The sequence below is a fragment of the Oncorhynchus tshawytscha genome, unplaced genomic scaffold (assembly GCF_018296145.1).
Source record: "Oncorhynchus tshawytscha isolate Ot180627B unplaced genomic scaffold, Otsh_v2.0 Un_contig_4162_pilon_pilon, whole genome shotgun sequence".
In the NCBI taxonomy this organism is placed as follows: Eukaryota; Metazoa; Chordata; class Actinopteri; order Salmoniformes; family Salmonidae; genus Oncorhynchus; species Oncorhynchus tshawytscha.
This window is the reverse complement of record NW_024609704.1, coordinates 181,061-196,111: the sequence shown is the minus strand read 5'-3', so window position 1 is coordinate 196,111 and position 15,051 is coordinate 181,061. Positions and strand designations below refer to the sequence as shown.

General features: G+C 44.3%; 1 protein-coding gene across 1 annotated transcript in view; it reads right to left on the bottom strand.

The window, feature by feature from the left end:
- The window catches only part of rgs7b (regulator of G protein signaling 7b), a 143,567-nt gene that overhangs the window by 125,686 nt on the left and 2,830 nt on the right, over window positions 1-15,051 (bottom strand). The gene's annotated exons all lie outside the window — the stretch shown is intronic.

Sequence of the window (15,051 nt, the reverse complement as noted above, 5' to 3'; positions counted from 1 at the left end):
TGTTCCCCCCGTCTATAAAACAAGCTGACTATGGATAAGGTAATGTTCCCCGTTTCCCCGTCTATAAAACAAGCTGACTATGGATAAGGTAATGTTCCTGTTATAAAACAAGCTGACCCCTATAAAACAAATGGAAACATAAAACAAGCTGACTATCACTAACAACCCAAATAAACAGGTGGGGGTTTTAGGATGTTCCCCGTCTGATAAAACAAAGTGCTATGGATAACAATGTTCCCAATCTTAAAGACAGGAAGCAAACCAAAAAGGGGTAAAAACCAAAAACAGGGAAGCAGATAATAAGGTTGTCTAGAAATCAAACAGGGAGCTGCCACTAGAAGGTGTTAACCCTCCGCATCTATCAAGACAACTGGAGCTTGGAGCTAGCATGTTGGAAAACAAGGCTGACTATGGATCCTGCAATTTCCCCGTCTATAAAATCAATTTAACCTACTTTATGGCACTTTTTACAACAAACGCTGACTTTCTAATACAAGAATGTAACCCCGTTATAAAAAATGCCGAGTAATAAGGACCAAAGGACAATAAATGTTCCCGACAGCTGGAGGCCTACTCCCCACTAAACAACGAGACAGACATGGCGGGAGGCACATGCAACAACGTGACACTTACAGAACTTACCCGGGCTTTGGGGGAGCTACGTGTTGCTATAGCTGAGGATCTTAAGGCCACTATTGCTGAACTGGACACCAAAATCGAGAGAGTCATTCGAACGGTCGCTTCGCATGGCCAGAGTATTGTGGACCTTGAGAAAGCTTCTGAATTCAACGCTGGTAGGATCGACGAGTTAGAGAAGCTATGCACGTCATTGCAGGATAGTGTGCAGAGGCTTTCTGTGAAAGTGGTGGACCTGGAGGGCCGATCCAGACGTAATAACCTTCGCGTTGTTGGTCTGGCAGAGGGGATAGAGGCGGGCTCTCGCCCTCCGACTTCTTCGCCAAGCTATTGAAGGATACAATGGGATCGGATGTTTTGGATTCGAATCCCCAGCTGGACCGCGCACATCGCTCCCTTGTCCCAGTGCCTGGACCGGGCCAACGTCCTCGCCCAGTAATAATCTGTTGTCACAGTTTCAAGACCAAGGATCTTATCCTGCGTGAAGCTCGAATGAGGGGCAACCTGTCACATAAAGGGCATCCATTCCGTGTCTATAAGGATCATGCGCCCGATGTGGCAAAGCATTGCGCCGACTACAGAGATGTCATGACCAAACTCTACAAACTCCATCTTCGCCCAGCCTTACTCTTCCCTGCAAGACTAAGAATTACCCCGCCTTCCGGTGAGAAGATTTGTCTCTCCTCGGTTTTGGACGCAGAGAAGTTTATCCGGGGATATACACCAATCCCCCGTACAGGTTAGAGTGCCTTGTTATTGCGTGTCAGGGTCTGCTCATGGACTCGAATCCATACTATACCATATTGGGTGAAAATATATTAAACGGGCTCAACAAGGGCTACCGAGCATGTAAGACGCTGAGCAGACCAATGGATGGCGGTCAGAGCTCTCATTTAACGTTAAATTCACTTTCATCCAGGCTGTGCTCAGCGATGCATATTTTTTACTTCCAGGTTTGATCACTGACACCTTCGGACAGATATACTTATATTCCCCCACTTGTGTTTTGTTTCGTTATTTATTTTACAATCCTTACATCACTCTTACTACCATACCATTTATTTATTGCTTGCAGGGGACTGGGGGTGATGGTTGGGAGGGGGCAGACGCCTGGTTAGCAAGTTGATGTTTTGTGCCGTTCTGCCTTTGTCTGGCCGTGGGCCTCTCTCCCGACTAGAGTCCCACCAGCCCTCTGTAGTGCTTATGTCTGTGTAGGTGTGCGTAAATAAAATTACTATTTGTACTTTATTACTGTTTTCTCTTAGCATTTTAGTATTATGTATGTGTATATTTTAAATCAGTGTAGATTGTTATTCTGGGGTATGAATGTTTGTATGTGTATGTGTGCATATGGATGTATATACATATTCTTTAAATATATATTTTTATATATGATTTTTTTGTGTGGGTATGTATACATACATGTATATGTATGGATGTGTGTGTATGTATGTATATATATGTATATATAGGTATGTGTGTGTATGTATGTATATATACAGTGCCTTGCGAAAGTATTCGGCCCCCTTGAACTTTGCGACCTTTTGCCACATTTCAGGCTTCAAACATAAAGATATAAAACTGTATTTTTTTGTGAAGAATCAACAACAAGTGGGACACAATCATGAAGTGGAATGACATTTATTGGATATTTCAAACTTTTTTAACAAATCAAAAACTGAAAAATTGGGTGTGCAAAATTATTCAGCCCCTTTACTTTCAGTGCAGCAAACTCTCTCCAGAAGTTCAGTGAGGATCTCTGATTGATCCAATGTTGACCTAAATGACTAATGATGATAAATACAATCCACCTGTGTGTAATCAAGTCTCCGTATAAATGCACCTGCACTGTGATAGTCTCAGAGGTCCGTTAAAAGCGCAGAGAGCATCATGAAGAACAAGGAACACACCAGGCAGGTCCGAGATACTGTTGTGAAGAAGTTTAAAGCCGGATTTGGATACAAAAAGATTTCCCAAGCTTTAAACATCCCAAGGAGCACTGTGCAAGTGATAATATTGAAATGGAAGGAGTATCAGACCACTGCAAATCTACCAAGACCTGGCCGTCCCTCTAAACTTTCAGCTCATACAAGGAGAAGACTGATCAGAGATGCAGCCAAGAGGCCCATGATCACTCTGGATGAACTGCAGAGATCTACAGCAGAGGTGGGAGACTCTGTCCATAGGACAACAATCAGTCGTATATTGCACAAATCTGGCCTTTATGGAAGAGTGGCAAGAAGAAAGCCATTTCTTAAAGATATCCATAAAAAGTGTTGTTTAAAGTTTGCCACAAGCCACCTGGGAGACAAACCAAACATGTGGAAGAAGGTGCTCTGGTCAGATGAACCCAAAATTGAACTTTTTGGCAACAATGCAAAACGTTATGTTTGGCGTAAAAGCAACACAGCTCATCACCCTGAACACACCATCCCCACTGTCAAACATGGTGGTGGCAGCATCATGGTTTGGGCCCTTCAGCAGGGACAGGGAAGATGGTTAAAATTGATGGGAAGATGGATGGAGCCAAATACAGGACCATTCTGGAAGAAAACCTGATGGAGTCTGCAAAAGACCTGAGACTGGGACGGAGATTTGTCTTCCAAAAAGACAATGATCCAAAACATAAAGCAAAATCTACAATGGAATGGTTCAAAAATAAACATATTCAGGTGTTAGAATGGCCAAGTCAAAGTCCAGACCTGAATCCAATCGAGAATCTGTGGAAAGAACTGAAAACTGCTGTTCACAAATGCTCTCCATCCAACCTCACTGAGCTCGAGCTGTTTTGCAAGGAGGAATGGGAAAAAATGTCAGTCTCTCGATGTGCAAAACTGATAGAGACATACCCCAAGCGACTTACAGCTGTAATCGCAGCAAAAGGTGGCGCTACAAAGTATTAACTTAAGGGGGCTGAATAATTTTGCACGCCCAATTTTACAGTTTTTGATTTGTTAAAAAAGTTTGAAATATCCAATAAATGTCGTTCCACTTCATGATTGTGTCCCACTTGTTGTTGATTCTTCACAAAAAAATACAGTTTTATATCTTTATGTTTGAAGCTTGAAATGTGGCAAAAGGTCGCAAAGTTCAAGGGGGCCGAATACTTTCGCAAGGCACTGTATGTGTGTGTGTGTGTGTATGTATGTGTGTATGTGTGTGCGTATATATATATATATATATGTATGTATGTGTATATATATATAAGGTATATATTTTTACTTATTTTTTATCAAACATGTTTTTTTTATGGGGGGAACGTTTAATTGAACAAATCCTTGTTCCGATCTCCTGACCCACAGTATGTAAAGGTACGATCTCCTGACCCACAGTATGTAAAGGTACGATCTCCTGACCCACAGTATGTAAAGGTACGATCTCCTGACCCACAGTATGTAAAGGTACGATCTCCTGACCCACAGTATGTAAAGGTACGATCTCCTGACCCACAGTATGTAAAGGTACGATCTCCTGACCCACAGTATGTAAAGGTACGATCTCCTGACCCACAGTATGTAAAGGTACGATCTCCTGACCCACAGTATGTAAAGGTACGATCTCCTGACCCACAGTATGTAAAGGTATGATCTCCTGACCCACAGTATGTAAAGGTACGATCTCCTGACCCACAGTATGTAAAGGTACGGCTGACTAGGTCGGTTGCGGATGGTTTATTTTTTGACCGGCAGTGCTTAGCAATATTATCTTGAGGCTATATCTTACTTATCTCTGGGATTGACCCAGGATGACGCTTAAATGCGCAATATGTTTAAGTTGCAATTTATTCGGTTTAGGTTTATTAGATGCTAACTGAACACTTAACTCGCGGGAGCCTCCTCAGTTCATATGTTAGTAGAAGTTCTAGGATAGTGAGAGGTGAACGTATAGTTGGGATTTTATTTTTGTTTTACCTTTTGTTCGAGGTTGCGCCGTGCTTTTTTGGCATCAGCCAGACAATGTGTTTATTATTATTATTTTTCCTTTTTTTTCTCTCCTGTTTGTACATGCCTGTTAAATGTGGGTTGATGGGGGTAAGTGTTGGGGAAATTAGGGGAACAGGGTGGGAAGTAAAGGTGCTTGCAGGGGGGGAGGGGTGGGCTGGATACTGCTCGGGTGTAGGTGCTACATATGCTGATCGTGATGGTTTGGTGCGCTTTCTTACCTTTTTATCAAGTTACATGGTATGCAGGCCACCATAGGAACTACAAACGAGAGGAGGGAGGGCTTACATTCACTTCCTGGAATGTCAAGGGTTTAAACGAACCAATTAGGAGGGGCAAGGTCCTAGCCCACTTGAAAGCACTCTCGTCTGATATTATATTTTTGCAAGAAACCCATCTGAAGAATAACTCTCATAGCAGACTTAAGTGTAGGTGGGTGGGGCAAGTGTATCACTCTAACTTCTCTGCCAAAACGAGAGGCACAGCGATTCTGGTACGGAAAGGAATTCCCTTTCTACATAAAACCACTATTGCGGATAAAGAGGGTCGGTATGTGATCGCAATAGGAGAAATCCACTCTACCTCAGTAACTCTACTAAATATCTATGGGCCAAACATTGACAACCCCTCTTTTTTCAAAAGAGTCCTTGCCCTGATTCCAGATATCTCCCATACTAACCTGGTCATTGGAGGGGACCTTAACTGTGTGCTAGACCAATATTTGGATAGATCCTCTACCCGGCGAACCCCTACCTCCTATTCAAGCAAATTCTTGAATACCTACATAAAAAAATCTAACTTATTTGATATATGGAGGATCGCTAACCCTACGGGTAGGGAATACTCCTTTTACTCTCATGTTCACAAGGTTTACACTCGAATTGACTACTTTTTGTTGGATGCTAGACTACTCCCCTATACCTGTAATGTGAGGTATCATGATATTATAATCTCGGACCACAGTCCACTCACCTTCTCCCTGAGATTGGGTGACATTGTACCAAACGAGAAGGTCTGGAGGTTGAATCCTCAGCTCCTCACAGAACCAACATTCTGTGAATATCTTAAAGACCAAATTAAATTTTTCTTTGATACCAACGACAACACAGAGACCTCCCCAGCATTATTGTGGGAAACACTGAAGGCTTATCTGAGAGGCTGTATCATCTCCTTTCAGGCTGCCAGGAGTAGGCAAAACAGAGGAAAACTGGAAGAACTAGAGGGACAAATTCACTTACTGGATAGGGAGAATGCTAGGCACCCATCTATGGAGAAACATAAAAAAATTACCTCTTTAAAATTTGAATATAATCAGATTCTCTCAGCTAAAATTGCTAAATCTTTTCTCTATGCCAAGCAAAAATATTATACCAGACGACTTCGAAAAAATGTGAGTGACCGAATGATTCACAGGGTTAAATCTGCATCTGGGGAATTACTCTCTTCCCCCAAAGACATTAATGACAGATTCCGGCAGTTTTATGAGACTCTATATACATCTAAAGCGGATCCTAACCCCTTAATTATGCAAACATTTTTGGAGGACTGTAATCTTCCTGCCCTGAACCAGGAAGATTCTAACTTCCTGAATAAGGAAATATCTCTTGATGAAATCCGAGAAACAATTAAATCTCTAAAGAGTGGCAAGACCCCGGGCCCAGATGGATACCCTGGTGAATTCTATAAAACATTCAGCAACATGCTCTCCCCCTATCTGCACAAAATGTTGATTCAGGCCAATGAGGATGGAGCTCTCCCTTCTACTTTGGACGAAGCGTTCATTACAGTTATACATAAGAAGGGTAAAGATCCAGAAGAGGTAGGGTCATACAGATCAATATATCTCCTTAATACAGACCAAAAGATTTTAGCAAAAACTCTGGCTAACAGGCTTAGCACTTTAATTGGCAAATTGGTCCATTCGGATCAGACCGGCTTTATCCCTAACAGAAACTCATTCTTCAATCTCAGGCGCCTCTTCAATATTATGTATTCTCAGAGGTTACCCAACGTGGACCTTGCCGTCATATCTCTTGACGCCGAAAAGGCCTTTGACCAAGTTGAGTGGCCCTATCTATTCAAGGTCCTACAGAAATTTAATATTGGAGATAGGTTCATAAATTGGATCCAGCTTTTATATAGGAACCCCTGTGCCAGAATACTCACTAACCAATCATTGTCGCCCCGATTTAACCTCAACAGGGGGACAAGGCAGGGTTGTGCACTGTCGCCTATGCTCTTCGCCCTAATTATCGAACCGCTCGCTCAGACGATTAGATCTCATGCAGCAATACACGGCTATAATACTAAAGATACTTTAAATAAGATCTCCCTATACGCAGATGACATCCTCCTCTATGTAACAGAACCCCAGGCTAGTATCCCAGCTATTCTTGATGTGGTCAATTTGTTTGGTACCTTCTCGGGATACAGAATAAATTGGAACAAGAGTGAATTAATGCCCATAAGGTCGCAAAATACCTCCTGGCTAGAACATCTCCCATTTAGTTATCTTCAGAAAAGTTTACCTACCTAGGAATTGTAGTTACCAAACAATACTCCTTACTATTTAAAGAGAATTTCCCCTTTCTGATACAAAAACTCAAAGCAAACATACTATTTTGGAGAACTCTCCCAATTTCTCTGCTCGGAAGAATTAATGCCATTAAAATGGTCTTCCTCCCACAACTGCTCTACCTATATCAGAACATCCCAGTATTCATACCTAAATCCTTTCATAAACAACTGGACTCAATTATCAATCCTTTCATCTGGGATTATAAAACACACAGGATAGGTAAAAAACACCTCTGTAAATCCAAGATGGAAGGAGGATTGTCTCTCCCAAATGTTATATTTTATTACTGGGCCGCTAACCTCCGCATTGTTACGTTTCTGTTGGATGACGTACTCCCGGCATCCAGCTGGCTTAGTATGGAGCGTGAGGTGTCACCCCTTCTCTATTGGCGCTGTGATTTTGTCACCTGTCAATCTGGAGATGTCACTTTATTGTAACAATCCTATAATACATAGCACAGTCCGAATCTGGAAGCAAATTAAAGTCCACTTTGAGCTCAGACCAATGTCATTCATGCTCCCTGTCGCCAGGAATCCCTCCTTTGCCCCTTCTAACCTTGATAACACCTTTGAGCGATGGGGAGAGCTGGGGATAAGTACCATAGGGGATTTATACTTAGAAGGGACCTTTGCTTCCTTTGAGCTGCTGAGGGAAACTTATAATCTTCCCAGAAGTAATTTTTTCAGATACCTACAAATTAGAGACTACGTTAGAAAACACCTCCCAACATTTGGGAATGCTAAACCTTCCATGTTTGACGGATGCATAAAGATATGCCCCACCTCAGATAAACTGATATCGCGTCTATATGATGCTTTTCAATCTGTTAGCACACCTTCTACTGATGCCATCAAGGCAAAATGGGAGGAAGAACTAGGGACTGACATCTCAGTGGCAGACTGGGAAGAGAGCTTGGAGTATATCCACACATGCTCCATTAATTCCAGACATCGTCTCATACAATTCAAGGTATTACACAGATTACACTATTCCAAAACTAAACTGCATAGGATATTTCCTGACACATCCCCTACATGTGATAAATGTCAGGCTACGGCAGGGTACACTACTCCACTGCTTTGCCCTATGCTCTAGCTTGCATGGTTATTGGTGTGGAATTTTTAGGATCCTCTCTGAAGTTTTGGAGACTTCAATAGATCCAGACCCGCTTCTGATAATCCTGGGAGTATCTGAGTCCCTAAACGGATTAACCAACCCCCAAAAACAACTCATCTCGTATGGTCTCATCTCGGCAAAAAAACGAATCTTGTTGTTTTGGAAAAGGAGGGAAGCGCCCTCTACTAAATTATGGCTCAGTGAATTGGCAAACACTGTACACTTAGAAAGAATTAGATATATTCTGAACAATAAATTATCAACATTTGATCAAATCTGGCAGCCTTTCCTCTCCTACTTGGACGAGTCGGCGCTGTGAATTTGTACTTATTAACACACTCTCAATTGTAATATTTTAATCTACCTTTGGGCAGCGTGTGCTGGCCCTACCACCTGAGCAGGTGGGGGGGGGGGACATCTTCCCTCTTTCTTTCTACATGTCCTCGTTTTGTATGTCGTGTTTTGTATTATTTGTTCTGCACCCAGAACTCTGGGTCTTGTTGTTCCTGTCTGCTCTTTTATGTTTAGATAAGAATTGTATACCTGTCTTGTATACCTATACACCATTCTTGTGTGTTTAATAAAAATATTTGAAACAAAAGACAACTGGAGCCCTGGGCCAGCCGCTCTTAAATATCACCTGGGCCAGCCGCTCTTAAATATCACCTGGGCCAGCCGCTCTTAAATATCACCTGGGCCAGCCAGCTCTTAAATATCACCTGGGCCAGCCGCTCTTAAATATCACCTGGGCCAGCCGCTCTTAAATATCACCTGGGCCAGCCGCTCTTAAATATCACCTGGGCCAGCCGCTCTTAAATATCACCTGGGCCAGCCGCTCTTAAATATCACCTGGGCCAGCCGCTCTTAAATATCACCTGGGCCAGCCGCTCTTAAATATCACCTGGGCCAGCCGCTCTTAAATATCACCTGGGCCAGCCGCTCTTAAATATCACCTGGGCCAGCCGCTCTTAAATATCACCTGGGCCAGCCGCTCTTAAATATCACCTGGGCCAGCCGCTCTTAAATATCACCTGGGCCAGCCGCTCTTAAATATCACCTGGGCCAGCCGCTCTTAAATATCACCTGGGCCAGCCGCTCTTAAATCACCTCACCTGGGCCAGCCGCTCTTAAATATCACCTGGGCCAGCCGCTCTTAAATATCACCTGGGCCAGCCGCTCTTAAATATCACCTGGGCCAGCCGCTCACCTGGGCCAGCCGCTCTTAAATATCACCTGGGCCAGCCACCTGGGCCAGCCGCTCTTAAATATCACCTGGGCCAGCGCTCTTAAAATCACCTGGGCCAGTAAATATCACCTGGGCCAGCCGCTCTTAAATATCACCTGGGCCAGCCGCTCTTAAATATCACCTGGGCCAGTCGCTCTTAAATATCACCTGGGCCAGCCGCTCTTAAATACCTCACCTGGGCCAGCCGCTCTTAAATATCACCTGGGCCAGCCGCTCTTAAATATCACCTGGGCCAGCCGCTCTTAAATATCACCTGGGCCAGTCGCTCTTAAATATCACCTGGGCCAGCCGCTCTTAAATACCTCACCTGGGCCAGCCGCACCTCTTAAATATCACCTGGGCCAGTCGCTCTTACATATCACCTGGGCCAGCCGCTCTTAAATATCACCTGGGCCAGTCGCTCTTAAATATCACCTGGGCCAGTCGCTCTTACATATCACCTGGGCCAGTCGCTCTTACATATCACCTGGGCCAGCCGCTCTTAAATATCACCTGGGCCAGTCGCTCTTACATATCACCTGGGCCAGCCGCTCTTAAATAGCACCTGGGCCAGCACAGGTGAAACACATTCCCACTAGTGAGATGGCAAACCAGCACAGGTGTAACACATACTGACTAACGAGGTGACGCCGATCGGTGAGTCCCACGTGCGAACGTCCAACTTCAAAACATAAATGGAAAAACCAAAGCCTGTAACACCTTCCCCCTTAAGACAACAAATATATTCCATATTTTCGTTGAACAAGTTCGCTCACCACCAACAGACAAATACTTCCACGTCACAACATGATCAACTTAAATACGTTGCTCCTTAAACTTCCTCTAACTGACAGGTATTTAGCTACAACATCCAAGTCCGTTGGAGAGGATCAGCTTGAGGAAAGTGAAGTGTCATTACACATTACACAGTCATTTAGGGACCACAGCTAAAGATGTCTGCCTCAGGTCTGGTCCTAGTTATGACCACAGCTAAAGATGTCTGCCTCAGGTCTGGTCCTAGTTATAATCACAGCTAAAGATGTCTGCCTCAGGTCTGGTCCTAGTTATGACCACAGCTAAAGATGTCTGCCTCAGGTCTGGTCCTAGTTATAATCACAGCTAAAGATGTCTGCCTCAGGTCTGGTCCTAGTTATAATCACAGCTAAAGATGTCTGCCTCAGGTCTGGTCCTAGTTATAATCACAGCTAAAGATGTCTGCCTCAGGTCTGGTCCTAGTTATAATCACAGCTAAAGATGTCTGCCTCAGGTCTGGTCCTAGTTATGACCACAGCTAAAGATGTCTGCCTCAGGTCTGGTCCTAGTTATAATCACAGCTAAAGATGTCTGCCTCAGGTCTGGTCCTAGTTATAATCACAGCTAAAGATGTCTGCCTCAGGTCTGGTCCTAGTTATAATCACAGCTAAAGATGTCTGCCTCAGGTCTGGTCCTAGTTATGATCACAGCTAAAGATGTCTGCCTCAGGTCTCTGGTCCTAGTTATAATCACAGCTAAAGATGTCTGCCTCAGGAATACAGGTCTGGTCCTAGTTATAATCACAGCTAAAGATGTCTGCCTCAGGAATACAGGTCTGGTCCTAGTTATAATCACAGCTAAAGATGGCTGCCTCAGGTCTGGTCCTAGTTATGACCACAGCTAAAGATGTCTGCCTCAGGAATACAGGTCTGGTCCTAGTTATAATCACAGCTAAAGATGGCTGCCTCAGGAATACAGGTCTGGTCCTAGTTATAATCACAGCTAAAGATGGCTGCCTCAGGAATACAGGTCTGGTCCTAGTTATAATCACAGCTAAAGATGTCTGCCTCAGGTCTGGTCCTAGTTATGACCACAGCTAAAGATGTCTGCCTCAGGAATACAGGTCTGGTCCTAGTTATGACCACAGCTAAAGATGTCTGCCTCAGGAATACAGGTCTGGTCCTAGTTATGACCACAGCTAAAGATGTCTGCCTCAGGTCTGGTCCTAGTTATGACCACAGCTAAAGATGGCTGCCTCAGGTCTCTGGTCCTAGTTATGACCACAGCTAAAGATGTCTGCCTCAGGAATACAGGTCTGGTCCTAGTTATGACCACAGCTAAAGATGGCTGCCTCAGGAATACAGGTCTGGTCCTAGTTATGACCACAGCTAAAGATGTCTGCCTCAGGTCTGGTCCTAGTTATGACCACAGCTAAAGATGTCTGCCTCAGGAATACAGGTCTGGTCCTAGTTATGACCACAGCTAAAGATGTCTGCCTCAGGAATACAGGTCTGGTCCTAGTTATGACCACAGCTAAAGATGTCTGCCTCAGGTCTGGTCCTAGTTATAATCACAGCTAAAGATGTCTGCCTCAGGAATACAGGTCTGGTCCTAGTTATGACCACAGCTAAAGATGTCTGCCTCAGGTCAGGTCCTAGTTATGACCACAGCTAAAGATGTCTGCCTCAGGAATACAGGTCTGGTCCTAGTTATGATCACAGCTAAAGATGTCTGCCTCAGGTCTGGTCCTAGTTATAATCACATCTAAAGATGGCTGCCTCAGGAATACAGGTCTGGTCCTAGTTATAATCACAGCTAAAGATGTCTGCCTCAGGAATACAGGTCTGGTCCTAGTTATGACCACAGCTAAAGATGTCTGCCTCAGGAATACAGGTCTGGTCCTAGTTATGACCACAGCTAAAGATGTCTGCCTCAGGTCTGGTCCTAATACAGGTCTCCTCAGGTCCTAGTTATGACCACAGCTAAAGATGTCTGCCTCAGGAATACAGGTCTGGTCCTAGTTATGACCACAGCTAAAGATGTCTGCCTCAGGTCTGGTCCTAGTTATGATCACAGCTAAAGATGTCTGCCTCAGGAATACAGGTCTGGTCCTAGTTATGACCACAGCTAAAGATGTCTGCCTCAGGTCTGGTCCTAGTTATGACCACAGCTAAAGATGTCTGCCTCAGGAATACAGGTCTGGTCCTAGTTATAATCACAGCTAAAGATGTCTGCCTCAGGAATACAGGTCTGGTCCTAGTTATGACCACAGCTAAAGATGTCTGCCTCAGGTCTGGTCCTAGTTATAATCACAGCTAAAGATGTCTGCCTCAGGAATACAGGTCTGGTCCTAGTTATGACCACAGCTAAAGATGTCTGCCTCAGGTCTGGTCCTAGTTATAATCACAGCTAAAGATGTCTGCCTCTGGTCAGGAATAAAGATGTCAGGTCTGGTCCTAGTTATGACCACAGCTAAAGATGTCTGCCTCAGGTCTGGTCCTAGTTATGACCACAGCTAAAGATGTCTGCCTCAGGTCTGGTCTGGTCTAGTTATAATCACAGCTAAAGATGTCTGCCTCAGGAATACAGGTCTGGTCCTAGTTATAATCACAGCTAAAGATGTCTGCCTCAGGAATACAGGTCTGGTCCTAGTTATGATCACAGCTAAAGATGGCTGCCTCAGATGGCTGCCTCAGGAATACAGGTCTGGTCCTAGTTATGACCACAGCTAAAGATGTCTGCCTCAGGAATACAGGTCTGGTCCTAGTTATAATCACAGCTAAAGATGTCTGCCTCAGGAATACAGGTCTGGTCCTAGTTATAATCACAGCTAAAGATGTCTGCCTCAGGAATACAGGTCTGGTCCTAGTTATGACCACAGCTAAAGATGGCTGCCTCAGGAATACAGGTCTGGTCCTAGTTATAATCACAGCTAAAGATGGCTGCCTCAGCTCTGGTCCTAGTTATGATCACAGTTATTTAGGGACCACAGCTAAAGATGGCTGCCTCAGGAATATAGGTCTGGTCCTAGTTATAATCACATCTAAAGATGGCTGCCTCAGGAATACAGGTCTGGTCCTAGTTATAATCACAGCTAAAGATGTCTGCCTCAGGAATACAGGTCTGGTCCTAGTTATAATCACAGCTAAAGATGGCTGCCTCAGCTCTAGTCCTAGTTATAATAAGCAAAGATGGCTGCCTCAAAGATGTCTGCCTCAGGAATACAGGTCTGGTCCTAGTTATGACCACAGCTAAAGATGTCTGCCTCAGGTCTGGTCCTAGTTATGACCACAGCTAAAGATGTCTGCCTCAGGAATACAGGTCTGGTCCTAGTTATAATCACAGCTAAAGATGTCTGCCTCAGGAATACAGGTCTGGTCCTAGTTATGACCACAGCTAAAGATGTCTGCCTCAGGAATACAGGTCTGGTCCTAGTTATAATCACAGCTAAAGATGTCTGCCTCAGGTCAGGTCCTAGTTATGACCACAGCTAAAGATGTCTGCCTCAGGAATACAGGTCTGGTCCTAGCTATGATCACAGCTAAAGATGGCTGCCTCAGGAATACAGGTCTGGTCCTAGTTATAATCACAGCTAAAGATGTCTGCCTCAGGAATACAGGTCAGGTCCTAGTTATGACCACAGCTAAAGATGGCTGCCTCAGGAATACAGGTCTGGTCCTAGTTATGACCACAGCTAAAGATGTCTGCCTCAGGAATACAGGTCTGGTCCTAGTTATGACCACAGCTAAAGATGGCTGCCTCAGGAATACAGGTCTGGTCCTAGTTATAATCACAGCTAAAGATGGCTGCCTCAGCTCTGGTCCTAGTTATGATCACAGTCATTTAGGGACCACAGCTAAAGATGGCTGCCTCAGGAATATAGTTCTGGTCCTAGTTATAATCACATCTAAAGATGGCTGCCTCAGGAATACAGGTCTGGTCCTAGTTATAATCACAGCTAAAGATGTCTGCCTCAGGAATACAGGTCTGGTCCTAGTTATAATCACAGCTAAAGATGGCTGCCTCAGGAATACAGCTAGTTATAATCACAGCTAAAGATGTGCCTCAGTTATGGTCCTAGTTATGATCACAGCTTTAGGGACCACAGCTAAAGATGGCTGCCTCAGGAATACAGTTCTGGTCCTAGTTATAATCACATCTAAAGATGGCTGCCTCAGGAATACAGGTCTGGTCCTAGTTATAATCTGCCTCAGAATGGTCTGTCTACAGCTAAAGATGTCTGCCTCACAGCTAAAGATGTCTGCCTCAGGAATACAGGTCTGGTCCTAGTTATAATAACAGCTAAAGATGGCTGCCTCAGGAATACAGGTCTGGTCCTAAAGTTATGACCACAGCTAAAGATGGCTGGCTCAGGTCTGGTCCTAGTTTTAGGGACCACAGCTAAAGATGGCTGCCTCAGGAATACAGGTCTGGTCCTAGTTATAATCACAGCTAAAGATGGCTGCCTCAGGAATACAGGTCTGGTCCTAGTTATAATCACAGCTAAAGATGGCTGCCTCAGAAATACAGGTTTGATTCATTATAATAACAGCTAAAGATGGCTGCCTCAGGAATACAGGTCTGGTCCCAGTAACCACAGCTAAAGATGGCTGGCTCAGGGTCCTAGTGATCAGAAAGATGGCTGACAGGAATCACTGGTCTGGTATTATCCACAGCTGGATGGCTGCCTCAGGAATACAGGTCTGGTCCTAGTTATGACCCAGCTAAAGATGGCTGCCTCAGAAATACAGTTTGATTCATTAAACGTATCTCACACTGGAATGAAACCACAAGACTGGGTC